Below are 20,670 nucleotides of genomic sequence, written 5' to 3' on the forward strand. Positions count from 1 at the left end.
GCCCAAAGGGCTGAAAGTGTTTGTCCTTTGCCTCTCTCTATCTTGTTTCAAGAAAAGAACTTGGTAAACATTAAAGAGCTTAGGAAAATAAGTTCAGCTTAATGACAATACAATTCAACAAACATTGATTAAATACCTTCTGTATACAGAGCTGGACACTGGAGGTGTTTTGACTAGAGGAAAGAGATAGTTACGTTCGTTGGACCTTTCCTGTCCCCTTCCCAAAAGTAGCAGAGGAAAGACCCAAGTTCTGAGGATTCTAGGAACTGCTAGGGCTGTCCTGCCAGTGGGCAGGTCCTCTTGCTTCTGGGCTACCTTCTGTCTGGAGGGAATTTATGACCATCACTTGTGATGTCAGAATCAGAACAGACCAAAGAGCAGGCAGATTTAGGATGATAGTAGCAGGAAGGGGGCAACTATATGAGATCCTCATTTTCCCTTCATTCAGAGAAAAGCAAGTGTGGAACCCAGCCCAGATGGCTCAGCAGCATGGGTAACTCTCACCTCTTGCTGTTTGTGTTGAAGAATTTCATTCTAGAACTATATAACCTTTGGGACTGACAGGAGCTCCAAAGGTCTTCTAGTCCAATCTCCTGCCTTCCAAGATGATTACCAAATCTAAACCAGATTACATCTAAACCAAAGGGGAATCTATGGCCTTCTTCAAAACACCCATGGGAAGAGAGTCTGACCCCACTCCTTTATCATCTAACAATCCTCACAATCAGAGACTGTTTAGTTGTGTGTAACCTTAATCTGTCCTGCCTCAATAGCAACTCATCTCCTTTTCATCAGGTCTCTGCTGGAGAGGAGGTTGCCTTATTGACTTGGCCTCATGTATTTGTGTTAGTTCTCTATTTATCTTGGATTTCAGACCTTTATTGGAGCTATTTGATGGGAAGATGGGAGAGGGGTGGGCAATCAACAGCTTTCCTTCCTATCCTGATTGCATTGATTTCATTTGTGCAAAAGCTTTTCAGTTTCTTTTAATTGGGTGTCACTTATTTGGATGTGGAAGGAACCTTAGAGATCATCTAGTGCAAAGTGAGACCCAGAGGGGAAATTATTTGACCAAGATCACACAGAAAGGTAGTGGCAGAGCCAAGGCTCGATCCTTTGTCTGTCTCTTGGCTCCCAGCCTGGTGTACTTTCCGCTGGCTCCCACTACTCCCTGAAGGTCATTGTCGAGTTCCAAACTCAGTTTTCTCCTCTCCTGACTAATCCCAGCTCCTTTTACTTTTCCATAGGGCCTCTTTTTCAACTCTCCAGTCATTCATATTGCCCCATGGCCAATGAGCAGGAAGTATGTGAAGGGGTCTACGTTGGGATTGGAAATCGGTTCAATGTTGATGGTGCTCCTGTAGAAAGGGGGCAAAGGGGGGACATTTGCTGACTCAGTCCACTTTCCAAATGCCAGCCTCCTTTTGGAGGATGTTGCTGGTGTGGCTATGGCAGAGTGCTGGTGCCCACTTGGTGAACCTGAACAGCTTTCTGCTGCCCCCTACATTCCTCATATGCCTGCCCTGCGTGTGTGTGTGTGTGTGTGTGTGTGTGTGTGTGTGATCAGGGGCAAGTCACTTACCTTTCCTGAGCCTCAGTTTCCATAGCTCTACAATGGAGATAATAATGCCAGTTGCCGGTAGTACCTATCTAATAGCATTGTTGTGGGATCTAGTGAGATAATATATGTAAAATATACTGCAGACTTAAAGCTATAGAAATATTAAGGGATTTTCTGGAGCTGACATTTTGATTTCATTGACCTAGGGAACTCCTGAGGAGAAAAATCCCTCTACCAATGCAGGTTGGCATCTCCTCTGTGTCTCATGTTTTTAGTGTATTGTCTGGAGCGCGTAGAAATGGCACAAAGACATTGCAGGTCAAAGGTGACTGCAGACTTGGAACCTATGCCCTTCTGGCTCCAGGGCCTCTCAAAAAGTTGGGATTTTTCCTGGGAATGGGGGAAGCTAAGGACTATTGAACATTGTGGAATGAGGGGACTAACCACCAGGCAGGATAAACTGAATCCTGGAAATGAGAAGCCAACTGTTGGTTCTAATATTGGAGACACGTATGCTAAGTTCTAGAGATGGGGAGAGGTGAAGTCTTGGTCATTACAAGTGCTGTCTTCTACATGAAACCTTAAGTAATCCTGAGAGATTTGTATCATCATCAATAGGGCACTCGACTTGGGATCGGGAAGACCTGAGTTCAAATCCCACCTCAGACACTTATTACCTGTGTGACCCTAGGTCAAGTTATTTTGTCTCTGCCTCAGTTTCCTCATCTGTAAAATGAGGGGGTTGGATTCGCTAACCTTTGAGATCTTTTCCAGCTTGAACCTGATGCTTCCCCCCACCCCTAACTACTAATGCCTTCCTGAGTCAAGTACCTTTTATTTATTTATCTTGTGTATCCTTATAGGGGGCCATGCTGTTCCCCCCTAGAATGTAAACTCTTTGAGGACAGAGCTGTTTCATAGTTGTCCTCTCCATTGCTAAAGTTTTTGAAAAAGCTATTCCTGCTCATTCCCTCCATTTCCTCACAATGGATTATTTCCCTTAACCTTTTGTAAATCTAGTTTCTGCCTTCTCTGCTCTACTTAAACTGCTTCATCACTAGTTATCAATGACCTTGTTTCTCTGTTTCTCTCTTTCCTCCATCTCTCCCTTTCTCTCTCTCTCCCCCATCTCTCTGTCTCTCTGTCTCCCCATCTCTGTCTGTCTTCCCATCTCTGTCTTTGTCTCATCTCTTCTCTCTCTCTCTCTGTCTTGTCTCTGTCTTTATCCTCTCTCTTCTCTCTTTCTCTGACTCTCTCCCTCCCTCCCTCCCTCCCTGCCTCCCTCTCTCTTTTCTTTTTATGAATCTGAAGCCAAGTTTCTCAAAGGATATTTGGGGGACATAGTCTCTTGCTCTTTGGTCTCAAATGATAGGCCCCAGAATGCTTTCAGATGGAGCACATTCCTCTAACTCTGGGAGAACCTCTGGCTTACCAAACATCTGTTCAAGCAGCATGAGTAGATAAAAAGTGTCAAACTCATGGCCACAAAACTCCCCAGTGAGGCCCAAACCAGATTCAAATGTACTTGGGAAATGTTTAACAAAATAAATAAAAATACAGTAGAATATAGATAATGTTAATTTATGGTTTTCTAAGTCACTCTGCATCTACAGGCATGCTTTCTATTTGAGTTTGTCACCACTGGTATAAAGGATAGAGGACTAGACCTGAAGTCAGGAAGACCAGCCTTCAAATCCCACCTGTGACACTCCCCAGTGTTACCATGAGAGGCGAGGCCTACACATGGATGATCTCTTAGTTATCCAATCCAATGGCCTTTTTAAAAGTCTGCATCCTCCTTGGTATCATAGGCTCATAGATTTCAAGCTGGAAGGTCCCTTCAGAGGCCATCCAATCCAACTCCCTCATTTTACAGAGGAGAACCTCACCACCTCTAGGGAACCCCTCTTCCATTTGGACTCTGTGTGGGACATACACCATGACACTGGCAGGCTCCTTTGGCAAGCATCCATCTCCATGTTTTCTGATTTGCTGAACATTAATAATCAGAAGGTCATAGAACATGGCTGTCTCTATGGTGGAATCTATCAAAGAACCTTATGTGATCTCAACATAGGATAAGGCAGGGGTTCTTAACCTTGTTTTCAAAAATATTTGGGGGGCAGGTAGGTGGCGCAGTGGATAGCGCCGGCCCTGAATTCAGGAGAACCTGAGTTCAAATCCAGATTCAGACCAAACACTTGACCCTTACTAGCTGTGTGACCCTGGGCAAGTCACTTAACCCCAATTACCTAAAAAAAAAAATTGGATAATTATTTCAATGTGATTGGTTTCCTTTGTAATCCTCTGTATTTTATTTTATGCATTTAAAAACATGATTCTGAGAAGGAATCCCTAGGCTTCACCAGCTTGATTGCCAGATGGAGGGTGTATAACACAAAGAAGGCAAAGGACCATCATCTGGGGACCTATATTAGCTCCTTCTGCCAATGCAGGCTGTCACCTTCTTTGCAACCGACCATCATAGAAAGTCACTTAGAACACTGAACTTCGATGATTTACCCCATTTCTGTGATGAGAACAGGGCATAGACCTTTGTCAGAAAGGGCACCTCGGGGCAACTAGGTGGCACAGTGGATGGATCTCAGGCCTTGGAGTCAGGAGGACCTAAGTTCAAATCCAGCCTCAGACACTTGACACTTACTAGCTGTGTGACCTTGGGCAAGTCACTTAACCCCAATTGCTTCACCAAAAAAAAAAAAAGGCAAAAAAAAAGGTCAGAAAGGGCACCTCCGAAAAAGAAAAAAGAAAAGAAAAAGAAATAAAAGAGAAAGGGCAACTCCCTATAATTTCATCAAGTTGATTGGGGGATGGAAGAGGCGGTGAGGTTCAAATGCCTCACACCAGTTGAAACCATCTTTTTTCGTTTATGGTTCAGCTTAGCTTTATTAGGCTATAGTATATTCTAATGACTTAGGAAATATTATTTTGCCGTGCAAATTGATTTCCTTTGCTTTTTTGGAGTATCATATACCAATCTCTAATTGATTTCAGTTGCCAAATTGTCTTGCGTGGTTTGGACTGATTCTTTTTCCCCTTCATTTGTAAAAGGCCTATTCCCACTTTCTTGCAAAATTCTTTCTTTAATGTTGAAGCTCTGGATTTTGGAAACTACATTTCAAGGTGAGGTGAGCTCAGAATCCTCAGTCAACATCCTGTGGATTCAATTGATCTATTCTTTGCCCTCTGTTTCCAAAACTGCTGGGCAGTTTCTAGGATGATTTCCTGGAGTGTATTATTCAGTATTTTGTTTATCATTTGCATTACTGGGAGACCAATATTCCTTGAGTTTTCTTGCCATGATCTGTCTTTGAGGTCAGTTGGTTTGATTTGTAGAGATCTCAAGCATTCCTCCAATCTTGTTGTCCTTTGATTTTGCTTTTATATATATTTTTTCTCTAGAAAGGCAGAATGGACAAATGGATAGAGGTCTGAGCTCAGAGTCAGGGGGGAGATAGTTCAAATCCCAGATCGGACACCTATTAGCTGTATGACCCTGGGCAAGCTCCTTGGGACATATAGCCCAAGTCATAGAGGGGCAGAAGGAGGATTCTTTCTTCCATCTTCATTTTTGAGTTTGGGATCCAAATCTCCAGATCTCGTTTTCAGATTGCCTGCTGCCTTAGTAAGCTTGCCACCTTTTGTTCCAAAGACTCCATTCTTTCCCTTTCACTTGTCTTTGTGAATTCTTCATAGAGCGCTTTCACTTCAATCTTTTTTTCCCCATTCTTATTCCTTCCTTCCTTTATTTCCTCAATACAACTCAACCAAGAGTTCCTAAAGTGCTCTGAGGTTTCTTATGGTCGTTCTATAATCATTTCCTGGGGTTGAATTGTCATCATTGGCAATATTCTCCCCATCTTCTGGGGCTATTTGGCTGGCTTTCTTTCACCTAATTATGGTCATTTACTTTTATGGTTGTCAAATTTTGATTCAGTTTTTCTGCACTGGTCTTTCTGTAAGGTTTTTCCTTGTTGCGTTTTTTTTCTTTTTCTTTACTTTTCTTTTTTTCAATTTCCTTTGGTGCCTGTCTTGCATTTTGAGGGATGAAAGGGGTACCGGGAGTTCTTTCAGCTCTTTTGTTCAGGGCTAAGCCTTGGAGAGAGTGCTTAGGATCCCCTTTCTAATTGCAGGTATGGGGGTGGGGCCTAGCATTCTGGCCATGGGGTAGAGGGAGGATAAGTTTTTAGTGGAGCTGAAGTGGAAGATGGAGTGAAGTTCCAGAGAGAAGAAGGGGGGGGGATAATCTCTTACTGAGTTTGGGACTGTTTTAGAGATCCCTTGTTCCTCCAGATTTGTTGAACCTTGATTTGGACTCCTTAGCCCTGAATGCAGCATCTCCTAGGCTCACCAGTTAGGCTAATAATCCTGAGCCTCCCCCACCTCCACAACCTGGCCCTATACATGACTCCTCTCTTTCCCTCTCTAAGCCTCGGTTTTCCCATTTGTATATATAGGATCACAGTCCTTACCCTCCCTACCTTACAAGAATGTTGTGAAGCTCACACGAGATCGTGTGTATTGGTGCTTTGTAAAGTAAAAAGTAAGATATGTGTGTCACATAAATCACTCAATAAGCATTTATTAAGTAAGGAGGCATTTGACGGTTACAGGTATTATTGTTATAGTAGCGGAGGTTTAGTGGAAAGTGTAGCAGACCTGAGGCAGGAGACCTGGTTTAGAGTCCTAATTAGTTGTCCCAATAGTTATATGCTAATTAGTTATGTGAATAGTAGTTATGTTAGTTAGGCCAAATCACTTCCCTTTTCTGAACTCAGTTTCCTTATCTGCAAACACACACACACATCCCTCTTCCCTTCCCTAAGGAAAGTATTTTAGAAACCGTAAAGTACAATAGACATGTGAGCTCTAACCTTAGAGAGGTTAATTATTAACCTCTCTAAGACTCAGTTTCCTTTTCTGTAAATTGCGAAATATATTTATACTATCTGATACAGCATTGTTGTAAAGGAAATACTTTATAAACCTTAAAATGCTGTAGAAATGGGGATGACGATGGGAGCCATGTGGCAGAGACACAAAGGGCCCAGGTATACTTTGAAGAATTTTCTCACTTTCTTGGCCCCCACCTTGGAAACTTTACTTTCCACTGGTAAGCCTATATGTCACAATATTACATAGAAAGATTTTTATTAAAAGTAGAGAAACCAAACAGAAATCTGACCTTGAGCAAACATTCATTCCCAAGAAGCCTATAAATACTGAGTCACAGTCTTGAATCTGAGGGCTCCTTTGTGCTCCCACCCTACTTTCCTCAAGTCTTGGCTTGGCCTGCCTCCACTTGAAGGGGGATAGGTTGTGACGATGGTGGTCTCTCTCTCTCTCCTCCCTATCTCTCTCTTCCTTTCCCCTTCTCCTTCTCTCTCTTAATTTCCCTCTCTCCTTTCCCCTCCCCCCCCTTCTTTGGCTTCCTCTCCCTCTATCCCTCTCCTTTTCTTCTCTCTCCCTTCTCTCACTCCTTCTTCCTCTCCCTCCCCTTTCTTTCTTCCCTATTCCCACCTTTTTCTCTTCCCTCCCCCTGCCGCCAGCTCCCTGCTGATCTCCGTGACTCCTAGTACACAGTGATGGACTTTTCAGCTGAGGTCAGGAAGTCTCTGTACAATCCTCCATTCTTTTGATGCCCCCTCCCCAGTGCCACAAAGGCAAAGAATTCTTATTTCTCTTCTGGTTACCCCTCCTTGCCCACCTCCCACCACCCATGCCTCTGCTCCTCCCACCATCTTCAGTTTCTCTCCTGGCCAGCAGTCCTACTCATCACCATGGTATATCCCAGCTCCACTCATCACCATGACTGCTCATGCATAGGGCCATACAGAGCCCTTGGGCTGGACATTTGCGGACATGGGAAAGGACAGATGTTCTCATAGTTGCCACGTTTTTTGACTCTTTAACTCTGCAATGGTAAAGATGGCAAACCATCCACATCTTATGCTCAGACACAAGCTTCTGAACCCTGGCCAAGTCACTGCACTTCTCTGGGGCCCTTGGTTTCCTCCCATGTAAAGTGAGAGTTTGGGATCTGATGGCCTCTTGGGTCCCTTCCACAGTGGCTCTAACCAGGATGTCTTCTGAATCTTTAAACTGCCAGGACCAATAGCTGTCTATTCCTTTCCTTTGCTTTTGATACATGACTGACACCCCTCTATTTCTGATCGGACATTTACTAGACAGTGGTGGTAGTAGTAGTTGTAATAATAATAATAATAACAACAACAACCACTTTTCCAAGCCTCAGTTTCCCCATCTGTAAAATGGGGACTTCTACTCCCTACGTCCCAGGGTTATTGGGAGGAAAGTGCTTTGTAAATCTTAAAGTGCTATAGAAATGTGAATTATTATTATTATTATTATTATTATTATTATCATCATCATTATTGCAGGTCCTCAGTCTCTTACTTTAGACACCCCTCCTGTTGAACTTTTATACAGCCAATGACCTGGAAGTTGGAAGCCAGCCAGACCTGTCCACAGGGACCATGTCTAGGCTTTCCCAGCTCTGGCCACACAAGTTCCTTTCCCATTATCATGGAGAACCCAAGGTGGCACTCATGGGTGATACCAAAGGCTCTGGCTCCATCACCTCTGGGTTTGGATACACCTGGACCTTCTTTTTCCGAAAGGCCAAGCAGTCCCAGGTAGAACCAGGGCTGGTGAAGGTAGGGGTCTTTACTGAAGAAGCCAGGAACAGAGGTGAGAACAAGCCCCTGATGGAGAGTGAGTGGGTGCTTGGAAAGGTCTGGGGCTCTCTGCTGACAGAATCACAGAGTCATAGGCAGGTAGAGACCCTGGGGAGTGACCCAGCAGTTACTCTCTGGCTAGGAAGGTCCCCCTCCCCACCTCCCATGCATTTTGTGGAGTCCTGAGCTTTTGAACCCTGTAACAATATGTCAATTGAGCATTGCTGGCTGGTCTTAGTTTGCAGCAAGTTTGTCCTCAAAGCCTTATGGGCAGTCAGCAGCTACCTCTGTAATGTGATTTGGAGATGGAGAGGTGTCAGAAATGGCCCTTTGCCACTGAGCTTGGCAGTGCCTAAAACATCTATCATTCGAACTTCATTCCACTGGGTTGTGAAGACTTTTCAGTCCTCTGGAGACTCTTAGGAGCAGGGAACCCCTGAGAACAGGGATAACATAAAGCAGTATTGGCCAGTAACAGCCTAGCAGGGATTATTTGGCTGAGACCGAAGTCCTTCAGCAATTAACACAGAATAGGTATGGGTAGGTGGGAGGGGGGAGAGGTCCATCAGGATCTGGGAAGGGGTCATAGAGATAGGGCTGTGTAGTGGGAGGAACACTAGACAGGGGATCTGACTTCTAGTCCTAGCTCTATTGCCTACTTTCTATGGTCATCTCTCCTATCTGGGGCTCAGTTTTCCTATTTGTACAATGGGGACATTAGACTAGGTAATGTCTGAGGTCCTTTCTAGCTCTGACATTTTATGATTTTATAGTTTTGGTCACTTCTAGGTCATAGGATTTTAGAACTACAAGGGACCATTTAGTCCAACCCCTTCATTTTACACAGGAGGAAACTGAGGCACAGAATAGAGCAGTGATCTGTATAAGGCTGTACTGGTAGGAGGTAGCAGAAGCAGGATTCAAACTCCAGGTTTCTGACTCCTCTATATTATCCAATATTATGCGCCGGGACTGAGACTTGGGTCCTGTTCTCAGCTCAGCCATTAACCATGTTGTGATCATGAGCCGCTGGGCGCTTCTTGACAGCAAGGACTGTCTTCTGCTATTCTTTGTATCCCCAGTGCTTTGCACAGTGCCTGGCATATAGTAGGTGCTTACTAAATGTTTGCTGACTGACTTATTGCTCTCTGGGCCTCACCTTCCCTATCTGTAAAAGAAGAGGGTTGTTCTGGGAGACACACTGTCATTTTATGGTTCTAGATACTGTCACCTTTCCTCTCCCTCTCTCCCCTTAGTCATCTATTTCAAGATCCTCAAATCTCTGGGAATGAAGGGATGTTATCAGGTGAAAGCCTCAATCTTAAAGCTTTGCAATATGGCATGGAATCATCAGGGCATTGTGTTAACAATGATCCAACAGTATCTCTAAGAAAATGGAGAGGTACTGCCCGCTGTCCCCAGGCAGCCAGGTCCCACCGAGTACTGGGTTCTGGTGGATAAACTGATCTGTTCCCTCATGAAATGTCATGAGGGGAGAAAGAGTGGAAGAATTCAGCACGTGAGCCCAGAAGGGCATTGGCCCCCACCTCTTAGAGCTTGAAGGGACAAGGGACTGGGGAGGGGTCAAAGTGAGACAAAGTCCTCTCCAAAGAGAGCCAATAAGTCTAGACCTGGGAATGTAGAGAAGGACTCAGGCTCCTGGAGGAGCCTGGAGGAGCCTGGGCAGCACTGTACAAGAGCACTGGGTCTGGAGGCTGAGAGACCTAGGTGGAGCACAAATCCTGGCTATTTGTCAGTTGTATAACCTGCAGTGAATCACTTCTTCTTACAGGGCCTCCTCTTCTGTAAAATGGAGATAATAATATACCATCTAGCTTATGGGGGGCATTGGGGTAAAAGTGCTTAAGAAACCCCCAAAGGGTTGTAGAAATCTGAATTAGCATCATTATGGCCAAGTTGACTCTTCATGGTCGTGTGGAAGCTGGGCCGTTTGTGTTTGTACTCACACTCGCCCATGTGGATAAAATTCTTTCTTCTTGACTTTTACTGCTGGGATAGTCAATATGGACACCTACATTTCTATCCTAGCTCCTTTCCAAATGATCTGAATGACTTTGGACCAGGCATTTCTCATCCTAGAGCCTCTATTTTGCCTTCTGTGACATTGGGAAAAGTAGGGCAGCTAGGTAGTGCTGCAGTGGATAGTGTGAAGTCAGGAAGACAGCTCTTAGTGAATTCAAATATAGCCTCAGACACTTTCTAGCTGTGTGACTCTGGGCAAGTCACTTCTCCTTGTTTGCCCTCAGTTTCCTCATCTGTAAAATGAGCTGGAAAAGGAGATGGCAAACCAAGTCAGTATCTATGCCAAGAAAACCAAAACACCATCACGAAGAGTTGGTTGCAACTGCACAACAGTAACAACAACATTGGGGAAGGAAACTCATTGTATTCCAAATGAGACATCCTTGAATCTGCCTCTCCAAATTTCTCTACCCTTCCAGTCATCCAGGTCTGTGCACCTTGGAGTCATCCTTGACCCTTCCCTCCCCCTCACTGCTGAATATCTAATCAGTTGCCAAGGCTTGTTGATCCTATCTACACATCGTTTACATTCATTCATCTTCTTCTCTCTACCAGACCCTCATCATCTCTGACCTAGATGACCATAATAGCTTCTGAACTGGTCTCCCTACATCCAGCCTCTTCCTCTCCAAGTCATCTTCTCCTCAGTTGCCTGACGTCATTCTAGTGGAGCACCCTGATCAGGTAACGTGTTGTACCCTAGAGTCTGAGACCCACCTCTCTACCAGCTATGTAAACACGGATAAGTGACTCAACCTTTGAGAACCTCATTTTCCTCATTTAGAAAGTAGGGATATTAGTACTTTACTTGTACTACCCCTCTGACAGGGCTTGGGGGAGGAAAATACTTTGCAAATAGGAGCTGGATTTATTATGTCGCCCTTCTAAAAATGGCTTCCCATCATTCACTGAACAAACTATAAACTCCTAACTCTGGCATTCAAGCCCTCTGCATTCTGGCTCCCCACCCTATTAGGATGGTCAATTGGAATATTCTCCAGCTTCTCTTCTCATCTAGGCTTCTCCATCTTTGTGTCATTGTTCATGCCAGGCCCCATGCCTGCCATGGACTTCCCCACCCCTGTCTTCAGCTGTTAGAGTGTCACTCTTTTCATTCAAAGCCTAGCTCAGGCATCACCTTCTCTATGAAGCTTTCTGTACCTGACACCTCTAGATGCAGGTTACCTCACCCTCCTCATATTTCCCATCACACTCTGCCTTAATCCATCCTTACAATGTTCTTGTTCACTTGTGTATGTAACTCGAGTCCTAGGACTCAGGTTACATATACATGTCTTTCCCCCATTAGATTCTGCTCACGGAGACTAAGACCTGTGGCATATGTCTTTGTATATCCAGGACCCGGCCCTAGGCCTCCCATATGGTAGAAATTTAATAAAAGTTTATTGAATTGAATTGGGGTTGAATCAAGTAGGGAGAAGAACCATTCCCAGGGCTGGGATAAGAACAAATGTGGTCAAAACAATATACACAATGACTACCACACTGTGAATGGAAAGGACAACCACGAAACAATCAAAAATGAATGTTATGAAATTACACAGAACAAGCTTGGGGCCAAAGAAGAGGGATGAGAAGGCACCTTCTTACTCGTCTGCAGAGGCTGGGGTGGGACATTCATGGGCTGGGAAAAGACATCAATTTCAGATGTTTTTGATGTATCGATCGGTTTTGCTGACTTTTTCCCTCTTCCTCTTTTTCCTTTCCTTTCCTTTTTTAATCTTCGTTATAAGGGAGAGCTCTCTGGGAGGGGAATCATTTTACAGAGCAGGAAACTGAGGCTCAGAGAGGTTGAAGTCACTTGCCCAAGGACTTCCTAAATCTAGAGCTGAAAGGAAGCTCAAAGGAAGCACCTAGTCCAACTTTTCATTTTACAGAGGAAGAAACTGAGGCCCAGGGATATGAAAGTACCTGACCAAGGTCAGACATAGGATCAGAGATTTAAAGATTTGAGGGACCCCCAAGGCCAAGTAGTCTAACTCCTGCCTGACCAAATCCCCTCTACAGTGGTGCCAGCAAGTGGTCATCCAGCCTTTTCTTGAAGGGGAAGTGAACTAGAATCGGTGGAGTGGTTGATGTGAATCAGATCCAGATGAACGGTCCCTGTGGATGCTTCCTCCTCCCTTTGAAGATCAAAATGATTGTTAAAGCAAGTCCCAAATGTGTTCAGTACCCTGCTCTGGGCAGAGAAAGGCCACAGAAGACTTCAAGCTAATCCAAACCCTCCTTCATCACTGCTCTACCACAATAAACAACATGGCTGCTGCTTCTTCCTCCACTGATCCTCACCCCATGCCTTCCCCACCCCGCTTCCTCTCCCTGCTTTCTGGATTTTCTCCAGATCCTATCTTCTTACTATACAAGGCCACTGTAACCTCCTCCTCCCAATTCAGTTTAATTTCCCACTCCCCTATTACTGATCCTGTTCTTAGAGGTATATCACAGTTGGGGGCCTCATCTTCCCAAGTTCCTAGCAGTGATACCTAGAAGGCATTGCCTTACTTGCATTAGAGTCTCCAGGGCACCCGGTTCATTAGCCGCCCTATTCCCATCGGTGTGTGCACTTCTGGAGCCATATGAGTTTAATTTGGGCCTCTCTTTTTGGATGTTGTCTCTTGTAGATTACTGGTCCTTTCTCTTGGTCTTATTGTACTAACTAGCTCCCTTGAAAGATTCATGTGAGCTTCCTTTCCCTCCCTTTTTTTAATTTGAAGTCCTCTTGCTTTGATTTGAAAGACTTCAGGAAAATATATTATTACCAGCCCTTATACTCTTTGGCTAATTGCCTCCCAACCTCAGCACCCCAGGGACAAATGACTTAGAGCTTTGGTTGCAGCTCATTTCTAGTGTTTCCCTCCTAGAGGCAGCTAGGTGGTGCGAAGGAGCAAGTGCTGGGCCTGTAGTTAGGAAGGTCTAAGTTCAGAACAGGTCTCAGGAACTTACTAGTTGTGTGACCCTGGGTGAATCATTAAAAAAAAAAACACACACAGCAACCTCTGTTTGCCTTAGTTTCCTCATCTGTAAAATGAGGGTAATAGCAGCACCTACCTCCAGGGTTGTTGTGAGGATCAAATGAGACAATAATTGTTAAATACCTGGCACATAGTAGGTGCTATATAAATGTTAGTTGATGATAGGGGTAGCGGTGCAGGGGATAGAGTTCTGAGTGTGGCGTCAGGAAGGCCCGACTGCCCTAGGATTGAACCAAGTTGGATTGTGAGCCTTGATTCTGAGCAAATGGGTCCTTTTGTGAAAAGATAGTGGATGTGGTTCCCCAGCCTTCTGGGCCCAGTAGCAGATTTTTAGCGTTAACCAAGACATGCCATCTCTCACTTTCTCTTACTTGGCACAGGCTGTGAACCATGCCTGGAAGGCTCTCCCTCTTCACCTCTGCCTCTTGGAACTTCAAGAGGCTTTTCTCAATTCCCCCAATTGTCAATATCCCATCTCCCAAATCACTTTAGCTTTCTTTGGTATATAGTCTGTGGATGTTTATCTGTGAAAATTGTCTCCCCAATAGATTGTGAGCTCCTTAAGGGCAGGGACTGTCTCAGGCTTGCATTTGTACCTCCAAGGCCTCGCAGCACCTGGCACAGAGGAGGCTCTTATGACACATTTGTTAGTTGATTGAATTCTCTCCATTTGAAGGGTTAGATTTTAGATGGAAATCCACAAGTATTTGTTTCTGAAAATGCCCTGCCTCAGGTTCTTTAACTGTTAAAAGAGAAAAATAATAGAAGCTACCTTGCAGGATTGTTGAATGAGTGAATGAATGAATGAATGAATGAATGAATGAAAAAGCACATATTAAACACTTGCCGTGTGCCAAGTGCTGAAGAAACAATATATAGAAAAGTCAGACCATCCTTGTGAGAGAAATGATTATTTCTCTCTTGTATTTAATAACTAATTATTGAATTAAGTCCAAGGTTTTTTCGCTTTTCCACTTTGTCATTCAGAAATCAGCTCCTATAGGTTACTGCGGTAGCCTTTGAAGTGCAGGGCTGATACTGAGAGGGAGAACTCAAATCTGTTCAAAAGGTAAAGTTCTGTGAATTGCTGGATTCTGGCCAATTGTGCTTCTTAGACAGGTCTGGGAAATGTGGATTTTCCCTTTTGTCAGATGGGTGATATGAATATAGATAAGTCTCTTTTGACTAAAACTGAGTAATCAGAGTCACATACCCCATACCCTCATTAGAATAGGTCCACCTCTCATTATAATATTTATTCTCTCATTAATTGTTAACCAATCAGAGTTGATTTCCACCCTCAGGAGCACCAATTCTTCCAAGGTCATATGTGTTGAGTAGGTTCCATGAGGGGTCTTTTGGTCTAAGAGAGATGGCCAAATGACCATCCTTTTATTAATAATATACTAACAACAACAATAACTAGCATCATTAATAAAATGATTAATTACCCAGAAATTATATCTCTCGAACTTTTTATGTGTCATATATGTTCTCAAGGAGCTCACATGGGTAAGAAAACACATGGAACAGTTCAACTGCAGGTCGAAGAGAAAGATCCCATAGTCCTTAGGGTGCAGAAGCAAAGCAGATGATAATGACTGTTCTTTAATGTCATTTCCACGCTTCTGATGGTGAACCATTTGGAAGTGCCCAGGACTTTGGTGCTATGATAGAACCACCATCTAACAGCATTCTCAGGTGCACACACTGTGGGTTAGCCTAGTTTTTTCCCTGAAAGGTGACAAAGCTGTATAAGAGACTGGATTGCTCCAGGGCAGACCTGCACAAGTTGGCAGTAGGTAGGGGCCAAAATTAAAATAAGCTAAACTTCTTTGGGCCACAGATAGGTTTTTAGAGACAGACTGACGATGATTGGTCGCCACATGTCACATGACAAACAGGAGAGAGTACCGCAGTGACAACTGACCCTCCAAGTTACATGACGGGCACAATAGTGACTAGTGGAAGGCAGGTTAAGCGGGGCACAGACAAAGCACTCATTACTTCACTTTCTTTTACATTCTCTACATTTTTTGTAGGCCACCCAAAATCCTTTAGCAGGCCACATATTGTGCAGGTCTGCTTTACGGGCTAAGGCTTAAGCTAAACCTCCTTTGATTGGCCAGCTTCCTGGTAACTAACCCAAGGGCATAAAAAGCTACCCCCCTACCCCCACCTTGGGGTCAGGGCCCTTCAGATTTGGCAGCTGTGCCAAGGTGGTTGCGGTGTAGTGATGGGAATCACCAAACCTGATTCTGCTGACCAGATAGACATGTCCATATGGAGGCAAGGGAGGCCCATGCCTACTCAAACTAAGTGCTCTAGCATCTCTGCCATCACTTTTCTATGCCATGGCTAAGTAACCCTCATTTTGTTAACTGTCAAATGACCTGGGCTTGCCTCAGTTTTCTCCAGTTGTTGTTCAGTTGTTTCAGTTGTGTCTGATTCTCTGTGACTCCATTTGGGGTTTTCTTGTCAAAGATATTGGAGTGGTTTGCCATTTCCTTCTCCAACTCATTTTACAGATGAGGAAACTGAGACAAACTAGGTAAAGTGACTTGCCCAAGGTCATACAGCTAGGAAGTGTCTGAGGCCAGATTTGAATTTATGATTCTAAGCCCTGATTCTATCTACCAGGCAAACCTAGTTACCCCAGTACCAAACCCAAACTAGCAGAGGAGAAACCCAAGTCAGGCCCAGCCATTACTAGTGGAGAGAACTTTTTACCTTACAGCTCTTGAGGGTTTGGTTCCAGACCACTGCAATAATGCGAATATCACAGTAAAGCAAGTCACACAAATTTTTTGGTTTCCCAGTGCATATAAAAGTTATGTTTATGCTATACTGTAGTGTCCAATAGTATTATGGCTAAAAAAATGTACATACCCTAATTAAAAATACTTTATTGCTAAAAACAAAATACTAACCATCATCTGAACCTTCAGTGAGTCATAATCTTTTTTCTGGTGGAGGGTCTTGCCTCAACGCTGATAGCTGCTGAGTGATCAGGGCAGTGGTTGCTGAAGGTTGGGGCAGCTGTGGCAATTTCTTAAAATAAGACAACAATGAAGTTTGCCACATCGATTGAGTCTTCCTTTCATTTTTTTTTTTTTTGGCTAGGCAATGGAGTTAAGTGACTTACCCAGGGTCACACAGCTAGTAAGTGTTATGTGTCTGAGGTCAGATTTGAACTCAGGTCCTCCTGAATCCAGGACTGGTGCTCTATCCACTATGCCACCTAGCTGCACCCGAGACTTCCTTTCATTTGATCACCTAGAGGCCATTGTAGGGGCATTAGCTGGCCTAATTTCAATATTATTGTGTCTCAGGGAATAGGGAGGCCTGAGGTCCGTGGAACGGTCAGAACACATATAACATTTATCTCTTAAGTTCACCATCTTATATGGACATGGTTCTTGGCACCCTAAAACAATTATAATAGTAACCTCAAAGATACTGATCATACTGATCACCGTAACAGACATAATAATAATGAAAAATTTTCAAATATTATGAGAATTACCAAAATGTGACAGAGAGACACAATGTGAGCACATGGTATCTGAAAAAATGGCACTGATAGACTTACTTGATGTAGGGTTGCCACAAACCTTCAATTTGTAAAACAAAACAAAACAAAAAAACCGAAGTATCTGTGAAGCATAATAAATTGAAGCACAATAAAATGAGGTATGCCTGTAGTTGATTTTGTCAGGGTTCTGCAACCTCTGACCAGTGACAGACTCATGACCTTTTGAAAAGAAATCATCCCTGTCCATCCCTTTAGTATAGTCTGTACCCAAGACTTCAGGCAGCTCAAAGTACAGCCCAGTGCAGAAGATGTCCCCAGAGACACTTATATAACAGAGGAACACAAATATGGACACACAGGAATAACTATACTGTGCTACTCAGTTCTTCTTCCTTATAACACCTTCAACCTTACTACCCTGGAATAATGGCCAATTTAGAGAACACGAGCCTTCATAGTTTCAGGGTTCTTCCAGAAGGAACCTGCCAGCCCCTTGACCTTTTCTTGTCCTGTGGCGTCCCAGTCTAGGTCAAAAACTTGAATTTAAAAGACCGGTCCTCACTGTGGTAAACAAAGTCCCCTGAACTGCCAGGCTCATTCTGAGGAGATGATACATTTCACCTTGTTGCAAGGTTTTCTGGATTCAAGACCCACCCACCAAAGTCAGGTAGGGTCTTGGGAGTACAGAAAACTGTATTTATCTGAGTGTCAGTTGAGGCAGTGGTTTATGCTGCCTGAGCCCAAACACATGGAAGCTATTGACTCCCCCCCCCACAAAAAAACTACCTGCACTAAGTGATACCTTGCCTGTAAGGTCATCTAGTCATTGCTTGAAAAATTCCATAATCGGGCAGCTAGGTGGCACAGTGGATAGAGCACCGGCCCTGGATTCAGGAGGACCTGAGTTCAAATCCGGCCTCAGACCAAACACTTGACACTTACTAGCTGTGTGACCCTGGGGAAGTCACTTAACCCCATTGCCTACCCCCCCCCAAAAAAAAGAAAAAGAAAAAGAAAAATTCCATAATCTCAGAGTCAGAAGAGACCTCAGAGTCCTTCTAGTCCAACTCATACTTGAACAAGCATGCCCTCTACAATAGACCTTGCAAGTAGTCATCAAGCTTCTTCTTGAAGATGTCCAGGGAGGGAGAAACCATTACCTCTCAAGGCAACCCATTTCACTTCAGATAGCAATCATTCTGTGGCCTAGCATAATATTTGGCATATAGTAGGTTCTGATTCTCTTTCCTTCTCTTTCCTTAATGAATATTTGTTGTCTTGACATTGAGCCTAAATCTGTCACCCTTGGAGGTATAAGAGCTAAGTTGCTCCCAGTTCTGCCCTTTGGGGCCAAGCAGAACACAGCTAATCCTTCTTTTGTGTGACAACCTTTCAAATACTTGACAAATACGAGTATTGGAAATTGACAATACAAGTATTGGAAATTGACAGGTATTTGTCTTGTATTTGAAAAATACAAGACAGAGATCATGGCCTCCCTAAGTCTTCAGTTCTCTAGCCTCCACATCCCTAGTTTCATTGGTCCCTCCTAAGCCGTCTTTTCTTTAAAGAAGAGAACATCTTCAGTTCCTTTCTAAGACAGCTGTCATGTTGCCCTTAAAGTCTTCAGTTCTTTAAGTTAAACATTCCCAGTTCCTTTGACTGACCTTGATTGTCATCCACTGGGTCAGCCGCCTCTCCCAACTTTGTGTCAATATTCACATTTGACAAGCATGCCATCTATGCCCTAGTTCAAGTTATTGATAAAAATGTTGAACAGTACAGGTTTTAGCATAAATCCTTGGACCACCCTACTATAGTCCTCTCTCCATGATGATATCAGACCATTACTGGAGACCCTTTGAATTCAATCCATTCAGAATCCAGCTAACTATATGTAGGATTATCCAGCCCATGTCTTTCTATATGGTTCACAAGGATTGTATGAGGGATTTTGTCAAAAAGCTTTGGTCAAATCTAAGTAAATTAGAGAGATAGCATTCTCCTGATCTTGCCTTGTGTGATTTATCCTTGATGAAACCATTTAGGCATTTTGTGAGCACTGCATCTAGTATTTTGTCAGGAATCAAAGTCAAATTCAGTCCACTCTTTTCCCTTTTTGGAAAACCAAGAAGGCATTTGCCCTTCTCCATTTCTGTGGCACCTCTTCCATTCTCCATGATCTTTTGAAGACCTCAGTCCTTTGAGTGTGTGGGAATGGCATTCACCTGAGCTGAGGGACTTGACTTAGATAATGAAAGCTGAGTATTCTCTTGCTATCTCCCTACTCATGAATGATTTCTTATCCCAGGCTCCACCTTCAGTCATGATGACTGGTTTGGGAGAAGTATCTTAGCCAGGGGGATTCACTGCACACAAGTATTTCTTAAGAGCCTCCTATGTGCCAGGCAGTATTCTGGGTTCTGGGAATATAAAGGCAATGGATAAAACAACCACGCCTCACGAAGAGCTTATATTCTAATGGGGGAGACAACAATGATATATTTATAAACATACAAAAGAAATATAAAGTGAATAAATGCAAATCTGTACCAAGAAGTTAAATCCGGGTCATTTGGGAGAAAGGCCACTAGCAGTTGTGGGGAGGGGAGTGGAGGGAGTCATGGAAGGCTTCGCGTAGATAGTTCAGCTGCATCTCAAAGGAAGAAAAGTACTTTATGAGAATGAAGTGTGGAGAAGGAAGTACATCTGGGTCGAGGGCACAAGCACTCGAAAGGCACAGAGACTGGAGATTGAGGGAGAAGCTATTCACAGAATTTGGGAGGGACAGTAATGTCCAGTGAGGCTGGAGAGATAGATTGGGGCCAGGTTGTGAAGGACTTCAAAAGCTAAATAGAAGGATTTATATTTTATGCTAGAGCCAATTAGAAGCCCTTAAGTTTATTAAGAAGAGGAATAACATGATCACATCTATACTTAAAGAAAATCACTTTGGCAGTAGTATGGAGGATGGACAGGAGTAAGGAGAGATTTGAGATAGGAAGACCAATTGTTGTTCAGTCATGTCTGCCTCTCCCTGACCCTATTTGGGGTTTTCTTGGCAAAGATACTGGAGTGGTTTGTCACTTCCTTCTCCAGCTCATTTTACAGATGAGGAAGCTGAGGCAAACAGGGGTAAGTGATTTGCCCAGGGTCACACAGCTTGGAAGTGTCTGAGGCCAGATTTGAACTCATGAACATGAATCTTCCTGACCCCAGACCTGGCACACTATCCATTGCAGCACCACATAGCTGTCTAGGAAGGCCAATTAGGATGTTGCAATAATCTAGGTGAAAGGCAATGAAGGCTGAATTAGGGTGATAGCTATAAGGGTGAAGATAAAGGGGCCTGATGGGAAAGATATTGTGGTGATAGAAGCAGCAACATTTGACAACTAATTGGGTATGTGGAATGAGGGAAAGTGAAGAGTTGAAGATACACCAACGTTATGAGCCAGAGAGACCTGAAATACTGCTGCCTTTGGCAGAAATAGGAGAGTCTGGAAGAAGAGTAGGCTTGGGGAGAAAGATACCAAGTTCTGTTTTGGATATGTTGAGTTTAAGCTACCTCCGGAACATGCAGTTTGAAATGTCCCACAGGTAATTGGCGATACAGGATTGAAGTTCAGGAGAGAAACTGAGACTGGACTCATAGATCTAGGAGTTGCTGGCATAGAGATGATAGTTAAGCCCATGACAGCTGATAAAATCACTGAGAGAGTTGAGAGAGAGAAGAGGACCTTGGACAGAACCTTAGGGAGCACCCATGATGAAGGGCTGTGATTTGGATGATAAATTTGGAAAGGGGACTGTGAAGGA

General features: G+C 43.8%; 1 pseudogene; it reads left to right on the forward strand.

Moving 5' to 3' along the window:
• LOC114028445 overlaps positions 1–20,670 on the forward strand; it is a 144,416-nt pseudogene that overhangs the window by 3,325 nt on the left and 120,421 nt on the right.

The sequence above is a fragment of the Vombatus ursinus genome, unplaced genomic scaffold (genome assembly GCF_900497805.2).
Source record: "Vombatus ursinus unplaced genomic scaffold, bare-nosed wombat genome assembly UNPS02014882.1, whole genome shotgun sequence".
NCBI classification, from domain to species: domain Eukaryota; kingdom Metazoa; phylum Chordata; class Mammalia; order Diprotodontia; family Vombatidae; genus Vombatus; species Vombatus ursinus.